At 47.5% G+C, this 18,919-nt stretch overlaps 1 long non-coding RNA gene across 1 annotated transcript; it reads right to left on the reverse strand.

Moving 5' to 3' along the window:
- Positions 1 to 1,152: 1,152 nt before the first annotated feature.
- Positions 1,153 to 18,509, reverse strand: LOC101150270 (uncharacterized). Its single transcript, XR_008668837.2, has 3 exons — positions 17,563 to 18,509; positions 15,981 to 16,029; positions 1,153 to 3,740 (listed from the first exon to the last, which is right to left on the reverse strand). It is a non-coding gene; the product is annotated as an uncharacterized lncRNA (long non-coding RNA).
- Positions 18,510 to 18,919: the final 410 nt, after the last annotated feature.

Genomic DNA, 18,919 nt, shown 5'->3' on the forward strand with positions numbered 1-18,919 from the left:
CAAAGGGGTGACAGCAGGAGGCGGCCTGAAGCAAAGGAGTGGAGAAGAGAGGACAGCGAAGTCACCAAGGATGTCCCACGCTCTCTCCATCAAGGCCTCAGTTACAGGGGCCTTCTTGCTGCTGAGTCCCTAAAATGGAAGAACCACAGCATGGCAATGACTTGGAAATGTTTGCTCACGGCATTTAACAACCAGAAGCGGGGCCAGGCGCGGTGGCTCACGCCTGTAATCCCAGCACTTTGGGAGGCCAAGGCGGGCAGATCACGAGGTTAGGAGATCGAGAACATCCTGGCCAACATGGTAAAACCCCGTCTCTACTAAAAATACAAAAAATTAGCCGGGCGTGGTGGCCTGTGCCTGTAATCCCAGCTACTTGGGAGGCTGAGGCAGGAGAATCGCTTGAACCTGGGAGGCACAGGTTGCAGTGAGACGAGATCATGCCACTGCACTCCAGCCTGGCAACAGAGCAAGACTCTGTCTCAAAAAAAAAAAAAACCCAGAAGTGTTTGTTTGTGCAATTCATTTTGTTTCCTAGCATGTGGACTTCATCTAAAGGAGTGTGTAACTCTTTCTCTTCCTCTTTAGCTCCCCAAGGGATACATTGTGATCTACAGCTCTACCCTTAGTCCTGAAGGAAGTTAGGTAAACTCTGGAGTGGGAAGACTGGTGTTTCTGTCTCCTCAGCTACGTAAACACACCTTCAACTGTAACATGCTGCAACTATAAAATACAGTTTTATAACAGCCTGTTTCATGTTTCACAGCCCGGCTTCCATTTCAGTTTGTGGGAGGGTTGCTGAGGGAGGTGGGCCGGGAACTGAGGAGAATAGACACGCGTAGTTCATCAAGGTGTAGTTTAACTGTAACTGCTGAAATAAAAGATGAGAGGAATACCAATTTTCGTGAAAGGCAGACATAAACACAGCCCTGTCAAAGCTCCAGACGTGTATTGGCCTTAAATGTGTGCGAGGTGGGCTCCCGTGACAGGCCACACCGTAGCATTCCTCATGACCAGTTGTGCAGTTATTCACAAGACAAGACGAGTGTGAGATGCCTCATCTGAGAAGGACACGACGGAAGTTGCCCCGTCTTGTGTGAACCAGGGTCTCTGAAACTCACCCTTGAGTTAGAAGAAAGGCAATCGAATCCGAACACCCCTGAACAGCACTATTAAAAAAAAAAAAAATCTTTTATTTTAGCAGAATCTCCCAGTGGCCATTCTAACAAAAAAAATGAAGAGACTAATCTTCATTTCCATGGGTAGAAATACAATTTGAGAGCACATTTTACCTAAGGGTATTAAATTATTTGACTACTCTGAAAACCTTTCCCAAACCTTAAGGATTTTAAAAGGAGGGAGTGCCATTGCCTCTGCTTCACAGAGGGAGAAACTGAATGACGGGAACAGGAGTTTAGACAAGTTCACCAGCATTCATTTGAAAGAGTCAAGGTTAAACCTCAGCATTCCCAAGAACCCAAATTTGACAGTGCTGGAAACTCAGGAATTCTGATTTCTAAAGATCTACTTTATCAAAAGGTAAAAAATATAAAGAAAAATCCCCCAATATAGAGGATTGGGATCCCAATAGTTAAATACATGTTCTGCATGTGTACAAACAAAGTCAGAAGTTTAGAAAAAAGGCACGTCAGAAACTGTGACCTCCCTTGCCAGTGTAGCTCCCATGAGTAGCATAAATAAAGCGCCTGAGAATCCATTTTAAAGAATTATTTAATCTCTTATAAGCCTGGAGTTAAGTATTCTGAAATTCAGTGCAAACTCATCTATATTCTTGTTGAGAATACATTTGTTTACACTAATATCAAACTTCTAAGGCCCCAGCGTCTACATAGTTTTGGAAAATTCTTTCATGCCAGAACCAGAGAAGTCTCAGGCTTCCTTTACAGCCACAATTCCTGGTCACCCTGACACTAAAAGTGTCAGGTTTTGAACGTGAACAGGGCTGGTCATTTCATCAGTATTTCAGGACTCAGCAGTTTTTTTCTTTTTTCTTTTCTTTTTTTTGAGACAGAGTTTCGCTCTTGTTGCCCAGGCTGGAGTACAATGGTGTGATCTCAGCTCACTGAAACCTCCATCTCCTGGGTTCAGTTGATTCTCCTGCCTCAGCCTCCCAAGTAGCTGGGATTACAGGTGTTCGCCACCTCGCTCAGCTAAAGTTTGTATTTTTAGTACAGACAGGGTTTCACTATGTTGGCCAGGCTGGTCTCGAACTCCTGATCTCAGGCGATCCATCTGCCTTGGCCTCCCAAAGTGCTGGGATTACAGGCATGAGCCACCGCTCCTGGCCCTGGGACTCAGCTATTTCTGACCATAAATCCAAAATCTGAAAATTCTCGTTCCAAAGAACTAGATTTGTTTGTGTTCATCCCAGCAATTTTCTAAGCTGAAGACGCTTCCTTACTGTGCACTGAGATGACACGTAGGTCAACTTGACTGTTTTAATCAACTACAGGCTCATCTAATTTTCTGTGTCACAGCAGGTTTCCAATGTAATACTCTTATCTCTGAAAACACTGTATTTTAAAAACAAAACAAAACAAAAATTGGTCATTGATTTTTAAAACACGAAGAAACTATCCTGTTAGGTATTTTCTGTAATTTAGTAAAAGTGGGCACTTGGGAAGAGCTCCCTGCAACACGCGATGGCCCTGGTGAGGGCTGCGATTCAGTCTGGGCTGTCAGCTCTGATCTCACAGCGCCCATAGCACTCGGCCACCACCGCTTCCTCGAAAGGAGCATTTAACTCTTTCTCTTCCTCATGAATGCATCAGTGGCTAACGGGGGAGGGCACTCTGGAGCCCTTCATGGAGTCTGTGGGGAAATCTGATTCTCTCCACGTTGCAGAGGGGTTTATGGAGGTCCAGGATCTGGTGAGCTGCCCCATATCACACGGCTTGCAAGTGGAATCCTGTCTGAGAGACACCAAATCCCATACTCTTTCCACTGTATTGCTTTTCTATAGAATGGAAGAAATTGAAGTACACCTTCCATCAAGTGTCCGCCATTGGCTCCAGTTTGATTTCTGAGTCTAATCTACATTACGTATAAACCCATCTACCTAATCCATATTATATGTAGAAATACATCCTCACTGGCCTCATCGCTTTCATCCCCAATGCCTCCCAGGTTGAATCACAATGAGCCTGGCTCTGCAACTGGCTCTTAGCTGTGGTCTCCGCAATTCCAACCTTGCCCTCTGCCCCAATAAGCATTCACCACCCAGCACCCAGCATGATTTCATAAACACATAAATCAATCCACCACTCCCTACTCAATGCTTTCTGGTGGCTTCCCAGGCCCTCAGAAAGAAACCCAGATTTCTTAGTGTCCCCGTGGTACCCTCTACTGAAGCACACACATGACCCCAGCCACTCATGCATGCATCTGATACAAAGGGACATCTCATTCACCACGCTCCACATTCTTTGCAGTCCCAAATGCTCCAACGTCATTCGCACCTGGAGACCAGTCTTTCCTTGCCTGGTGTCTTCTGGCTTACTTTCATGCCATCCGGTTCTCAACTGAAATGTTCTCATGGAAGCAGAATGGTCTGGAAGCCAGGTCCTGTGATTTTGCATCACATCCTCTTGCCTTCTCTTCTTCACTGCACTGTGGCTCTCTAACATTGGCACTCTTTCCCTCGGTTCACTGTTTCCCACCACGCACTGTCAATTAGAATGTTGGCTCCCTGCAAACAGGGCTGTGTCTGCTCCGGGACTGAACTGTAGTTGGAAAAAAAACAGATGTAAAACTCATCTGCTGAATTTCCTGATGCTCCATAGGACTGTCCTCCCAGCACTGGACCAGCCTCCTCCCCTCTAGGTGGTCTCTTCTCCAGGTCAAATGTGCCTCGTGTGTGAGCTGTCCCCCAGGCCATGTCTAGACTCTACCCCATGTGAGGGCCTCCTGAACTCTGCAGACTCCAGATCTGAGCTCAGCCCTGCAAGTGCCACATAATTGGATGATGTGACTCCAGGGAGAGCCTTGAACACATGGGAAGGAGCCCAAGGTTAGCAAGAGGAGCCCGGTTCTGCAGGAAGCCTCGGCGCAGTTCAGCTAAGATGGCTGGGGTCCTTTCGCTGCCTCTCACCCTTCACTCTACCATTCCTGGGGCTGGAGCTCCTGGATGGTGGGAGCTCTCTCTGCCCCAGCTGCTCCAGCCAGATCCTCCTCTCCTGGCCTCATCCACACAACCTCCAAGCCTCCGTGAGTGGCCTTATTGGCAAAGATAAGACTCCAGGCTCAGAGAAAAGCACCTACTCTTGAGGCTGAGAACCAAAAGCAAGGGCTTCTCTCCAGGAATGCGCTCTTCAGAGGGAAGGTTCTGGCAAGGCAAGGAGTGCCAAGCTCACCCTTAGCTAAGCGGATCCTTGGAAGGTTTCTATAAACCTCTGGCAGGCCTCTTCCCACTTCTCAGGAGGTGAGCTAATTTCTTGGTTGAGGCAATGCAGTAGAAAGTCAGGATGGTTTGATATCCATCTGACTTGGAGTCAATGTAATTTGTCAATTCAGAAAAATCAGTCTACAACAGGATTTGTGACCTGGTGAATTTGACTTTTCTGCCTCAACAGCCACGTGTGGCAAATGCCCCCTCCCTCTCGGTTTCTGAATTCTACTATCTAGGAACTAGAAAGGCCCTTAGGTCTCAGAATCTACCTTATACAGTAGAACCCATATGCGAGTCCCCCTGAAAAAGGCAGGATGGCACTGGGAGCCCAGTCTCCTGGGTCCTGGCCATGGCTCTGCCTCTACCCACAGGAAGTTCTGTTCTGGTCCTGCACATCTCTGCATCTGTTACCACAGCATAGTTATACCCTATGACTTCTAAGGCTACTTTCAGCTCTGGGATTTCAAACTCAGGATTTATAGTTATAACTGGTTCCAGGCCCACATCCTCAACAAGGTCTTTTTGATGGCCCTGTCTAAACAAGTCCTTGTCTGCTCCTCTGTGGCTGCACACTGCTTGCTTCCTTTACACCCTCACCTGCCCTACCATGACTCACCCACTCCGTGTTTGCACTCTCTGCCTCCTGCGCAGTTCTCCAGGCACCGAGATGCCAGGGAGCCAGTACTCTCCTTCAAGGCCACAGCCCCAGGACCCAGAGGGTGTGCCTGGCGCCAAGGAGGTGCTGGACTTTTGCTGAGTGACCTGATTATAGCCTCTACCTCTGAGGATGCGTTTGTGGGAAACGGCAGTTCACCCCTCACCAGGCTGGGGATGCCGTGTGTGAGCCTAAAATATCCAAATTGAGCTCAAATCAGCCTTAGTCCAGTTTGGTCTCAGGTCTAACCGCTGACTCTTCTAATCTTATTAGCAATTACTCAAATTTTTAAAAAAGCATAGAGTTTCTTTGGAATCCTGTTTTAAAATCCTTCCTTTTTAATTTGGAATATAGCAGCTTGGGAGAGCTGTAAGTCTAGAAACAAAGTGATTCATTCTCTGGCCAAGAAATGTTCAGAAGCAACAATGGTCATGTTTATACTAAAATAGCAAAAAGAGAATGCTTAAATTAAACCATTATTGATTTAAATTCATGAAATGAGATAATTGATATTGAATATTGAAATTAAAGACTCTGCATTTGTGTTCTTCTTAAGTCTACCTGGTGGAGAACATTAATATTTGAGTAATATTTGCCTTTAAAGAGTAGGTGGGTGATGAACCCTGAAAATAGCCTTCTTTGTATATCAAATATGACTTTAACAAAACAAGTTGGACTGCATTAGAATCTGCTTACATAAATGGAGTTTGTAATTTTTTCTTAATGATTTGAGATTCTATAGTAATATCATGGCCACATGTGGATTTGAAGAGATATAAACTTTACAAAAATCTAACATAAATTAAACTTCATTCTATATTTATTCAATATATATTCTTGTTTCAGGAGAAAATATTTACTGGATCATACCTTTGTGAGAACCATTCTCAGTAGCAGATTGTTATAATGACATGGTTTCTTGCTTTAATGAAAAATAAATGGTATCATTTAAAAAAAAAAGAAAAAAGAAAAAAAAAGCTCTCCCCATTGGTGGTCTGGGAAGGGAGCACATGGTGACGCTCAGCAGCTGTCTCAGCTGCAGCCCTCCCGGCAGGGTGGGGCGGAAGGCAGGCAGTTCTCTGCTCTGAGGCTACAAATGTGGAGGCAGCAGAGCCCAGGGAAGTCAGGTGCCCTGGCCGCTGTCCATGTACTCCAGCCACTGTCCCGGGAGCAGTGAATGCTGAGACAGGCTCCAGGTAGAAAGCTGGTATGGCTTGGATTTCCCCAGAGCAACCCTTGTCACCATGTGATATTCTGCCAGGCAGCCTGCACCATCCAACAACATCTCAGAAATGGGGACAGTTTGGGGCAAGTGCACGTTTTTTGTGTGTATTTGGTGTGTTTGGTTTATTTAATTATTTTAAGCTAAGTCAAAGTCGAACTCTACTCTCCCATCCTCCTGAGCTGCCATTTATGGAAATCGTGATGTCCCCACAGGACCTGTGTGTGAAAAGATAAGGCCATGTGAGAAGAACTTCGCCCATGGGCATCCCTCTGCGGGCTTGGCCGATGTAGGACTCTGTGTCCACCCTGCCCTGAGGCACAGCCCTCCCTGGCACTAGGTGACCTTGGGATGTTGTCCTCCTGCTCTCCGGTCAGCCTTGCACTCTCCTCTCAACTGAGACCTGTAAAGGAAGGGAGTCCACTTGAATGGAAATGCTGAGGGCGTGGCCCCAGGGGCAGGTCAGGGCAGGCCAGCCGCATGTGTAGAGCCCCAAGTCTCCAGTGGGGCCGGGCAGTTGGCAGCTCCAGGCAGCCCCCGCGGAGCGCCCATCCTCTGTGGTCTAGAAGCACGTTTGCCTCACATGGCAAGCACTGCTGCCTTTGTTCTCCTACGACTCCTCAGAGGCTGAGCCCTTGGGAATGAACATGAACAATAACAGGTTGCAGAGGCCTGAGGATTGTTTCTGACAACAGCAGCTCTCTGTGACTGTGGCTCCCAACTGCATCTTCCCCAGGCATAGACCTGGGGAGGCAGTCACCCCTCAAGTAAGAGGGCGACAAAAACAAAATGAGTCAAGCCACCCCACCCACCACCCTCCCCCTGAGGCAGGTGCATGCTCTCAGCCCTTTGACAAGGCTCTGTAGAAGTTAGTCCCTTTATGCAAATCGGCCTCCCCATCTGGCATGTGTGTGTGTGTGTGTGTGTGTGTACAATGGCGTTGACCTGAAAGTAAAATCCAATAGGTAAGAAACATCCTATTCCAACCATGACAGACCCTTCCTCCAATGCATGTGGGTGGAGCATGGTCACCATCCCCAAGATTTCTGGTTCTCAGTCTCAAAATGTGGGCTTAGCAATCTACGGAGTAGCCTTTCCAAGCATGCCCTGTGAGCAAAGACAGAGTCTAAAACCAACATAAAAATTAGTGTCCATGTGGGTGTAGAGTTTTCATGATCCAGGACGGCGCATTAAAAAGACCTAGAAAGATTCAGCAGTACTGAGGCCTGGCCCCACCACAGACCAACGAAAGCAGAATATCTGGGGAGGGGTCAGGCATCTTTATTCTTTGAACTCCTCAGCTGATTTTAAGAGGCAGCCGGGGTGGAAAATTCTGGGTCAGGCCTTACAGAGACTGGAGTCCACGGCTCCTCCAGCTAGCCTGATAGCAATTCTATCCGCACAAGAACCATCCTGTCCCCACACACTCTGTGTCGTCCAGCCAGTTGTTCTCAGACTTTGATGTGTGTCCAAGTCACCTGGGAGGATCATAAGGACCATAGAGCCCCAGGTTCCTTGAAGTGGGTGGGACCCGGGCCCGGGGATTTCTCAGAGCTCCTGGGTGAGTCTGATGCCCATCCGAGTGTGATCACCAAGGGCCTTGTCCTTACAGAGAGTAGAAGGTGGCTGAGCAAGCACAGTAATTGATGGCAGTGCTCCTTGCCTGTGTCCCAGTAATACCAGCCAGGAGCCAGCTGAGCCTCCTGCAGAAGTGAGCCAAAGTGAGCCCCCTACTCCTTCACCTCCTCCTCCCACACACACCAGAGAGCCATTCTGGAGCTGTGCCTGTACAAAACCCAGTTTCCTCAGCCACTGTGGCTCCGGGTGGGCTTCTGCGCTCTCCACCTGTCACCCCAGGAGTGCTGTCCTGGGCTCCACCTGACTCAGAGAGAGGTCTGTGCCCTGTGCTCTGAAATGCTGGGTCTCCAGACACTCCATCCACGAAACAAACAAAATAGGGTGAGTCTGTGTCCTCAAATGGGAAGGCCCCAACACATGCTGCTTCCTGGCCCCTTGAATTGGTACTCTCCACCAGAGCCACCACCAAGGCTCTGTGGTCCATGAGGAGAGAGGCTCACAATGGGGCCTCTTCCAACGAGAACAAGCTCCCAGGAGACCTCCCCTCAAACCCAGGGCTCTGAGCTGAGTAATGTCCAAGGAGAGGCACAAGAATGGCTGGTCAGGGACTGGAGTCTCTGCCTGGCCTACCTAAGGGCATCCTCAGCTGCAGGTCCCCTGACTCGATGAACAGAACAGGGAGAGGATGCCGCTGAGCGTCCACCCCCGCAGCCTATCTGTCTCAGTCCGGCCAGACAGCCCCTCCAGGGCCTGAGATGTAACTCTGCTTCCTTCTAGCCTGAAGCCATGGAGGAAGCCGGGCGGGGGCAGGTGTGGACAGGTCAACTCTGGCCAGACAGGGCCCTAAGGTCCCGCCTTGCCTGGGTGCCCGGCTCTGACTCTGGGACAAGGACCACTCTCCACACCAACCACACTTGCCAGCCTGCCCTGTCTGCTCTGAGCCACCCCCTTGGCCCACTGCCTCTTCCCTCTGCCAGACGCCTACCTCTGACGCCTCCCCCACAGCTCCATGTCAGCCATATGCTGTCTCTGTCTTCTCATTAGGACTTTAGGCACACTCCAAACAACATCTCTTTTTATGAGCTACCTAAAAAATTCCTCTCCAGCAACACCAAGTCACCAAGGGGTGGCCAGCAAGGCAGGACTCTCCAGGCCAGGCCAGCAGGGGTACCTGGGCGGGGGCTTGTGGCAGAGGGGCAGAGGTGGGCCACTCCCAGGCTGCATTTAGGATTATTTTGCAGATAGGTAATGGGGAACCACCCACAAGGATAGAGTTTGAAATAAGAAGCAAGCTAAAGCCAGGGCTTTGGGGAATGGAGCTCAGATCCCCAAAACTTAGCATGTAGAAAAACATTTTTGAATCTTACTGGGCATAAGACTCACCAGGAAGAGATAAAAATGCAGATTTCAAGGCAGCCGAGGAAGCTGCTCCCTCAGCAAGCCCTGCTAGGCTTGCAATGTGTTCCCAGGAAAGATTATGGAAGACTTGAAGAGAAAAGCAGAATCCAGGGATGGGTGAGGTCGGACAGCCAAGGCCAGAGCACAGGGTGGAAACCAGAGAGGTCCTGAGGTCTGAGCTGGCGGGAAGTACAGGAGAGGCAGGAGGGCTGTGAGTGGATCATGGATCCTAAAGCCACAGATCTCTGGGCATGACTTCCTGCGATTCTGAAAGCCTCCAGCTTTTAGGTCAACCTTGAAATGTGAGCAGGTCATACAGAACCTCGGGGCCTATGAAATCTTCCTCCTTAGAAATAGACTCTTAATTTAGAGTTGAGAGTCCACCCAAGAGGAAAGAGCTAGATTTATTGCTGGCAAAATATGAAGGATGTAACATGATACCTCTTCAAGTCTCCTTATATATTTTCACAGGCCAGGCAGTAATTTCCTCCAGAGATGAGGCCCTGATGGGTTAGGGGAGGCACCCTGCCCACCCGCCCGCCAGCTAGGAGGAGGGAGTCTGGGGCCAGGTACAGCTGTGGTAGGGATGCAGGACAGAACTGACTCACAAAAAGAAGTTGTGGTGGGGTCCACCAGGCCCAGGAACTGGCAAATAAGGAAGCCACAGAAACAGAGGGAAGGTGGCGAACAGGGCGGAAGGGAGCCGAGAACTTGCTCGTTACAAAGGCAGGAACCCTACTCTGTTCCCAAAGGCCTGAAATCTCTCCAGAGCATAGCCGTGTCCACACATGGCTTCCTCTGGGTGAATCAGGCACGATGAGGGCCCGGGATGAGTCACTCTCGCTCCAGCCTGGCGTCTTCTCTTTGGGGGCCTTTCTGCAGACAGAAAACTGTAGCCAAATTAGGACATTCTAAGGATCCGAAGGCACCAAGGCCTGCTGGCCTGCGACCAGAAAAATCCAGATTTTATGCCTGATTTCAGGTGATCCTTAAGTCATCCGACTCTCATTTTCCTCATGGTGAAGGGTGTTTATCAAAGCCCAGTGACTTGTGAAGACCACCAAATGGTGCCTATGTGATGTCAAAGCAGTGCTGGAAGAAGGGAAGGGTATTCTCTCAACTAGTGGTTCAGGAGAAAGAGGCATGACCCCCACAAGCACTCGGAAAACTTTCATCCACCAAATAATCACACAAGTCATGCAAATGAACACTGTGGAGGTGCCTCAAAGGAGAGAACACGCCCCTGCCCCGCCCCAGCCCCTGGGGACGCCAGCAAAGCTTCTGTGAGGAGCTCACCTTTGGACTGAGGTCTGGAGGATAAGCGCACGCCAACAGGCCAAAGAAGGGGTGGACAGTCACGGGGACAAACAGAGCACTATGCAGATGCCTAGAGCAGGGGTTCATGGTGAGCTCAGCCTCATGAGAGGTTGCAGCCAGACTGGGGAGGGCTGTGGACCAGGTAAAGATCTAGTCATTGTTCTGCAAAAAAATGAAAAAAAAAAAAGGCATGTGAAGCATGTAGAGCCACTGAAGGATTTTAGGCAGGACAGCAGCACAGTGAAGCTGTGAAAAAGGCCATGCCGGACAGATGCAGTGCAGGGGGAGGCTTGCAAGTTACAGGACCAGCGAAGAGAGGCATCCTGGCCATTTCCACCATGCAGTCTCGAGAGAGCTGCTGCAGCTCCAACTGAGACACTGGCTGTGGATAAAGGCGAATGTGTCTGAGAACAACTGACAGGCAGAATCAGCGGGGACGGACTGCATTTGGGGTAGATGAGGGTTTGCTGTCTCTAAGGCAATATCCTAACAGGAGGAGCACGGGAACAAAGTGTGACTTAGAGCTCCAGATTCAGGTTCTGTTTTTATTATGTCAAGACGCAGGTGCCGTCTACATGGGAGCTTCAGGAAGGTGATTGTCTGTGTGTTTCTGGAGCTGTGAAGAAAGTTCTAGAAGGAGATTTCTATGTCAGCTGCACACAGGAGCTCACAAAGCCAAGCTCCTGAATGAGGTGGCCAGAGGAGAGCTCCGCATGAGAAAGAGTGACAGCTAGGACCGAGCCACAATTGCCCCCATAGACAATAGCCATGAGCAGTGCACAGGGGAACCAGGAGAGAATGGAGCCTGGAGGCCAAGATGGTGTGTCAGGAGGAAGAAACCGTTAGCAATGACAAAAGTTGCTGAGACCCTGGAAAAGAGAGACAACAAGAGAACTCCAAGGGCTGTACTAAGAGATCATCCCGAAAATGTTGAAAAGTCAATAGGCAACAGACTGTAGGGACATTGAGTTGCATGTGAAAACAATTGGGGTGAGTGAGGAAATGTTAATGCTTTTGAATATGTGAGAAGTAGGATTGGAGCTGTGCGCAGGGAAGATCATGGTGGCTTGAAAGGAGAGAAACAAAGCTAGGAATTCCATTCTCCATGTTTATACTGCCGTCTTGTAAGAAATAAAGCAGTGTAGGACAAGGCTGGAGCAGTCCAGGAATTAACAGGAATGATCAAATCATGGCCACTGAGCTCGCAGGAACTGAATTAAGAGGTGACTCCACAGACACGGAAAGGAGAGCAGCTGGACTTAGTGGCTGAATGGGCCACTACAGGGTGAAGGCATAGACAACTAAGAGACTGGCGGGAAGAAGAAGCAGGATCCATGTCCCTGTCATAGCTGGATGGCCAGGGATTCTGTGCTGAGCTGTTGTCAAGGGCAGCTGTTTCAGGTTCCAGTAGAATGTCACAATGTGGAGACACCCATCAGTCTCTGTTACCTGCAGGCCTGTGCTCAGGACACAGGGCAAGTGGGTGTGGGGCCTGCAGGGACAGCAGAGTCCACTCAGAGGACATGTGCGGAATGCACAGAGGGGCTGTGGAAACACAGAGCCCAGGAGGAAAGGACAGTGGACAGCAGGAGTGACCAGGAGAGACGGAGAAAAGGATGGATGAGGAATGGAGCCCCTGCAGAGAAGGGCAGAGAGACTGCTCCTACCATGGGTTTGGGGGGAGATGCAGGACAAGTTTCCTGCAGTCCCCTGGGTTTGGAGTGCACAGTTTCCACTCGTGTGTAGGAGTAGGAGCCAAATGGAAAGGGATGGAGATAGAGGAGGAGGGCAGAGGAGAAGCAGCTCAGGACCACACCATGTGAGGATGGAAAGAGGGCTGGGAGCACGAACAGCCCCAGGGCTCAGCGCAGGCTGCCAAGGGAATTCTTCAGTTATCTGTTTTGGCCGCTACTCTTTATGTGTGTAAATATGTGTGTGTGTGTTTTCCCAGCTTTATTGAAGTATAACTAACACATAAAAATTGAGTATTTAAGGTGTACAAAGTCATGTTTTGATATATGCATTGTGAGATTACCAGGAACAAGCTAATCACCATATCCATCACATTTTTATAAGAATACTTGAAATCTATTAGCAAATTTCAAGGATATAATGCCATGCATTATTAGGTCTTCATAATTTAGTTAATAACTAAAAGTTTCCTATAGTGTTTTTCAATAAGGAAGATGGGTATAGAGAAGTCAAAGTGGCCAATGAACATGGAAAAATGGACAAGATTAATAGCAGTAATTACCCAACATGCTAATTAAGAACTAAAACATTGTCCATCTGTCAAAGCAGCAAATGCAAACAGTTTCTGCAGACACATCATTTGGGTTAAAGACAGGACTGCGTATCATAGGATGGCATTTTTCCCTGGCTCTGTCACTGCTGCCATGGTGGCTCTCCCGGCCCCTGCTGTGGGCACATCTGGACACAACCCCCAGCCTCCTCACTTCCCTGTGGTGTGGGTCGCTTCCTCTAGAGCTGCAATTACATTTGAGCCAGAGTCAGACACAGAGGCCTCCGAGCCCTGAAGATGCTGCAGGGTGTGCGAGGCTGCAGGAAGCTGCCTCAGGACCTGCTTGTGCAGGTGGGAAGGCAAGCTCAATGGCAACTCCATGATGTCTTAGAGATTGCCTCTAATGTTACAAAGGGGAGAGAGACCAAAAGAGCCATATGTGAGGTCCAGAAACAGAGCCAAGTGGGCACTGTAACTCAGGATGGGTCAAGGGACCTGGCCACTCACACGCAGCTGGCAGGTGGCAGAGCCGGGATTTCATCCAGGCTGCCAAAACCCAAACACAGACCCTGCCTGCAGCACGCTCTGCCTCTCTAAGTCCACCCTGCCTATGACCAGGAAGGCCGGGTGTCCTCCCACCCAAGGCAGGCAGTGGTGGGAGGAAGTCAGCAGAGAGACCAGGTGAGGGCCTCCAGCACAGCCACAGCACAGCCCTGCCCATGTGAGCCCATCGGACATCAACACATACCACGTGTCACGTTGTGCACAGCCAGCCCCTGAGCAAGGGCACAGCAGGGCACCTGGTTGCAGAGCAGAGTGGACAGGCAAGGGCACACTGGCCCTACTGGGGAGAGCAGGCGGCTGAGGAGCATGCTGGGGCCGGGGTTGCCACCAGCCAGCCTGGACCAGGGAAACTGTTCAAACTTTTTTTTTTTCAGCAAAAACAATGACAATTTTCTGTCCATTGTCATTTCCTAAGAACACTTACGGGACAAAGTCTCAGCTGCAGTAAACAGCCTGGGAGCCAAAGTCCTCTGGCTCCAGTGAGCATGTTAGGCATGATTCATCTGGTGAACATTCTCTTTCTAAAGAGGGAAGGCCAGGTTAAACAAGGGTTTGCACAAAGCTCTCTTCCTGTGGCAAACAAAAGCCTGGGCTGGGCCAGCCATCAGTCCAGGCTCAGGAGAGCTCCCTAACCAAGTCCACATGTGGCTCCCATGAGACCCTCCCAGATGGGACTTGGGGAAGATCTGATGATGATGGTGATGATGGTGATATGGTGTTCTTCCAGAAATGCCTAAAATGTGCCAGCAGAGTCTTCCCTGGGAAGCAATATTGTCCTGGCAAAGCAATGGGATCAGGAGGCCTTTTAGTCTCAATCAGAATAGGGAGGAGAAGGCACCTTTGGGAATAAATGAAGCACCATGGGCCCCAAAGAGAGCCAACATGCAAATCATGGCCTGAAGATGACCCTGGAGGGAATGGAGCTCAGGACCACTGACAGGACACAGAGAGGAGGCAGCAGAGGGATGGGCAGCACTGTGATCCCGGCATCCAGGGCAGTGATGCCAAGCAGCAATGGCCCTCCTGTGCTCGGTGGTTACACGAAGGCCCAGATCAGTGCCAAGTGGGTGGTCTACTGGGCAGGCGGGGTCTGAAGGAGACATTACTTCCAGCCTGATCTTGTAAGCCAGGCTCACATATCAGACCAACCCCCATCCCACCTTAAATTGCAATCCACATCCTTCTCAGGAAAAAAGAAACCCCTCAGTCTGCACAATGCTTTCTTTGCCATAATTTGTATCACCCATGTCTTGCTCTATGATTTGGGGATTATGTCCATTGTTTGTTGGCTACACCCCCACTTCTCAGTTGGAATACGCATCAACTCCAGGAGGGCAGGGAAACTTTTTCTTGCTCCCTGATCTCCCCCTAGCACCTCAAGCAGTGCCTGGCACACAGCAGGTGTCCACAGTACTTGTCGAATGTAGAAGTGAATAAATAGCAAGACAGAGTCACCCGGCTGGCTTGGACCTGGACTGGCCCAGCTGGTGGTCTACACCATGATTTGCTGGATAATCCATGCAGCTTTCCCTGCATAGACACAGATGCAGCCCCTCTGTCCAAACATGATGCTCCCTCTGTCATTGATGGGAACCAGATGGAGTCGCGCCTGTAACATGACTGAGCACTGATTTCAGTAAAGTAAATGAATTACCAAACTGTAGTCATTACAATCTATCTTCATCTTAGTGACACACTTGGCTGGCTGCTATAAACCAGGATTTGAAGAGTGAATGTGAATTTACAGACCTCTCAGCTCTGCCCACAGGATCCAAATCTGGCAGAATTGTCATCTCTATTGAACTATTACAACTGAATGATGAGCTCTCCTACCCCCAGATTCACCGTTAATATGTGGTAACCCAACTATAGGAGCCATCTGATAATTCATCCTAGTACATCAGATTTGGAAAGACCTTTAGGGTCATCTAAACAAATTCCATCTGCTTGAAACGAATGCCACTAAATCACAACTACCACTCTGCCAAGACTGGGCCAAAGTCCAGCTCACACAACTCACCCCACTCAAACAACAGTCCCACACACAAAATGGAGTATCCACTCCTAAATCTGAGTCAGCCCTGAAAGGTCTGAGGGATTGAGCAACCTAGCTCAGGCATGACAAGTGACTTTCAGAACTATTACTCAAACTGAAGAGTGTCTGACTCCAACCCATCACTCCCAACCATTATGCTCACCACTGACTCTGAATTCTGGAGAAAATTGTCAATAAAGATGTAGAGGATTGGTGACTCCTAGGTCCATGACACCTGAACTCACCAATCTTAACAACATTGAAAGCAAGAAGGCCAGACATTGTTGCTTCCTGATGTGATGAAGGTACAACAGGAAATGCACAGCATTCATATAAAGTGGCTTTGCCAAAAAAAAAAAATGTGAGTTTAATCAAGCATTGGATATAACCACCTGCAGGAAGCATGGAAGATAAATCTTCAACAAGAGGGCATTTAGCTAAATCCAGAACATAATCCACTGTACAGAAAAATGACCCAAGACCAAGTTTTTTCAACAAATAAATGCATTTTTAAAAGAGAGGGAGAAGTATTACAGATTAAAAGAGACCTAAGAGACACCTCACCCAACCACAGCGCGTGGACCTTGTCTGCATCCTGAATCCAGCAAAGCACCTGCAAAAGGACAATGATTTTTATATTTAGCTGAGATTCATTTATTATGACTGCAGTATACTATTCCATTCTATACGTTTTTCCTTTTTTTATTTTTATAGATTAGGGTGTACACGTGCAGTTTTGTTACCTGGATAGATTTCATAGTCATGAGGTCTGGGCTTTTGGTGTAATCATCACTTGATTAGTATACATTGTACCTGTTAGGTAATTTCTCATCCCACATTGCCCTCCCAACCTCCCCCCTTTCTGAGTCTCCAGCGTCTGTTATTCCACACTCTATGTCCATGTTTACACATTATTTAGCTCCCGCTTATAAATGAGAACACACAGTATTTGACTTTCTGTTTCTGGGTCGTTTCATTTGAGATAATGGCCTCCAGTTCTATACATGTTACTGCAAAAGACATGATTTCATTCTTTTTTATGGCTGGGTAGTATTCCAGGGTGTGTGTGTGTGTGTGTGTGTGTGTGTGTGTATTATACACATTATATATATAATATACACACACACCATATTTTATGTTGTAAAATATATCCATATTTTATGGTGTATATATATATATATATATATATCAATACCAATACGGTGTGTGTGTATATATATACCATATTGGTATTTATATATGTATATATATATATATTTCTAGAATTTGCTTCAAAATACTCCAGGAAAAATAAAACACAGAGTAAAGGGGTAGATGAAGTAAGAATAGCTAAGTACTGATCATTATTGAAGCTAGGTTATGAACAAGTGAGGTTTCATTAGACTATTTGTTCTACTTCTACATATGCTTAAGATTTTCCATAACAAAGTTAAATTTAAAAAGAAGTGATGACACCCGGGAATAGAATCTTAAACCCCAAAACAACACTGTACTCTATATGGAAATGGTCACGCCCTCCCTTTGAAAAGCTTTCTCATCACGGGAGATAAAGTTACCAACTTAGAGAAACCGAAGGGTCGCAGTGAGACACTCCCCAGGAACATACCACAGAAAGCAAAAGCATAATGGCTAAGAGATAAAACCATGGAAAATTTAAGAAAAGATGTATGTTTTAAAATATTAGTGAAACATTTAAATATACATAATGAACTGGGAAAGTATAAAGTACATGTCAAAAAAATCTTAACACTATCATTACATTTAAAATATCGTAAGCCTATAAGAAAAAATAGACTATTCCCTCTGAAAGGGCAAAAGATATGAGCAGACAGTTCGTGGAGGGAAAGGAAAGGTATAAAGACAGTGAATATGTATAAGGGAACAAACAAGAGGACAGGTTCACTTGTAATAAAATCAGCACATAATTAAAAAGCACATGAAGGTCTACACATTATTGACAAGATGAGCTCATTGGAGAACATCGCATAGTCCTGCCGTAGTTGAGGGGAAAATGTTCTTCCGCCACACTGCTGGTTCACACTCCCTATTTATATGTAGCAAAAGCTCATTAATGCCCTTTGTTTCAGCAGTTCTTCTTGCAACTATTTATTCATGAGAAGTAAAAATAAGCAAAGGTTTGTCTTACCTACAACAGTAAGTACAGGCAGTTTCCTTTGGCGCTGTGTAAAAATTCGTGCGCAATTCAAGATGATGAGCCCTTGGCTTGAAGTCAGAGGCCTGAATCCTGGTGCTGGCCTACTTTTAGGACTTGGTTTCTTCTTATCCTATGGGCTAAAAGTTAGCACTTAAGTCTACAGCTACTGAAAAACTAGAATAGATCTAAAAGACAAAGTGATTTTTTTGCTAACATATATAAGTCACCTATTAAAAACCTGCTTATTCAGTAGATACCATTTTGTGCATAAGACTAAAATAATAAAAATAATGATCTTCTTCAGTCTTGAGTCTTGAATCTCAGAATCTTCCTCTGTATAGTGAACACACTGGGATAGTTTTAGAAAACACATCCATTGGCTCTCAGTTCTAGTCCAAAATGAGAAGCATATCCTTGTGTGATCCAAGTCATAAAGGTAGAGCCAGTTTCCCTAAGATGTATTCTTGGAATTTTCCAGAAGATTAATTTTTCTCAAGCCTTAGATTGCTACAGGATTGACCTCATGGGCTAACATCCATAAGAGGACGTTACCAGTTGAGAACCCATGGACTTAGAGGTGAAACTGCCTGCAGCTTGCTTCTATCTGAATTTCACCTGAGGTGAACAAATCTGTGCCAGAAGGAGTTGCCCAAGTCTCCATTCTAGAGCAACAGGGCTGTTTTGAGTGCAGTTATGAAGGAGGAAAAGCAGCTCCATGCCTCCATGGAAACCCAGCCTGAAGATCTCAAGATCCTGGTCCCTGGAGAAGCAGATCCATGGCACCGAACCCCACACTGTACAGCCCATCTAAAGGTCAATGGCACCTGTGCGAGAGATATTAAGGAGGAGCAATGGTAGACAAAATCAGAGCATCTATGAGCTGACTCCAGGGGCGAATTTGAGGAAAAGCTTTGGCGTTATCCAGATTAAAATTGAAGTTAAATGCTGCAGCGTTTCCAGAAACATGAGGCACTGGTTTGTCCCCAGGACAGGAAATACTGATGTTGACTTTCATGATGGAAACAATGACTTCTGCCCACTCTCCACCCTCCTTTCTTACACTTAGAAAATCTGGCATTAAAATGAAAGGCAAACCAAAGAAGAAATGGAAGGTGACAACCAGAGAAAAGACCATGTCAGCAACATCCCGGCTCCAAGTCCTGAGCGGTGGTAGTGAGGATGCATTCACAGGTTGACGCAGAGGGTGGTATTAGGATCTAGGAACAGATCAGGAAATATTTGAGTAAAGGAAGCACCTGACCAGGAGAGCCAGGCTGCACTTGGAATCACTGGGGAAGGAGAATCTTGGTTACGTTTGCTTACCAGGATTACCCTCCTGTGGGTTAAT

Source organism: Gorilla gorilla, chromosome 8 (genome assembly GCF_029281585.2).
Source record: "Gorilla gorilla gorilla isolate KB3781 chromosome 8, NHGRI_mGorGor1-v2.1_pri, whole genome shotgun sequence".
NCBI classification, from domain to species: domain Eukaryota; kingdom Metazoa; phylum Chordata; class Mammalia; order Primates; family Hominidae; genus Gorilla; species Gorilla gorilla.